Source organism: Pteropus vampyrus, unplaced genomic scaffold (assembly GCF_000151845.1).
Source record: "Pteropus vampyrus isolate Shadow unplaced genomic scaffold, Pvam_2.0 Scaffold90, whole genome shotgun sequence".
NCBI classification, from domain to species: domain Eukaryota; kingdom Metazoa; phylum Chordata; class Mammalia; order Chiroptera; family Pteropodidae; genus Pteropus; species Pteropus vampyrus.
This window is the reverse complement of record NW_011888871.1, coordinates 548,555-548,865: the sequence shown is the minus strand read 5'-3', so window position 1 is coordinate 548,865 and position 311 is coordinate 548,555. Positions and strand designations below refer to the sequence as shown.

At 63.3% G+C, this 311-nt stretch overlaps 1 protein-coding gene across 2 annotated transcripts in view; it reads left to right on the top strand.

Moving 5' to 3' along the window:
* The window catches only part of GNA12 (G protein subunit alpha 12), a 76,664-nt gene that overhangs the window by 75,983 nt on the left and 370 nt on the right, over window positions 1-311 (top strand). The gene's annotated exons all lie outside the window — the stretch shown is intronic.

The following is a 311-nucleotide window of genomic DNA, read 5'->3' as shown; positions in this document are numbered from 1 at the left end:
CTGCACGGTGCTGTTCGCCAGGGTCTTAGCTCTTTTCTTGGCTGGAAAAAAGTTGCTGGTTTCGTACTGGTTCCTGTGGCTCTTCGCAAATGACCGGCTGTGGCCCAGGGTCAGGCCGGCGATGTGGCTTCAAGGGGACAGGGCTCTCAGCGGGCCCCGTCAGGGCGGGCCCGAAATGACAGTTCCCTCTGGCGGCGGTGGCAGTGTGGGGTGCCTTTGCCGTCACCGCGCTGGGCCTCTTGCTTGGTCAGGTTCAGGCTGTCGCTTGGCAGCTCGGCGAGGTTCTGGTTCAGGTGGAGCCTGCTGCCGTC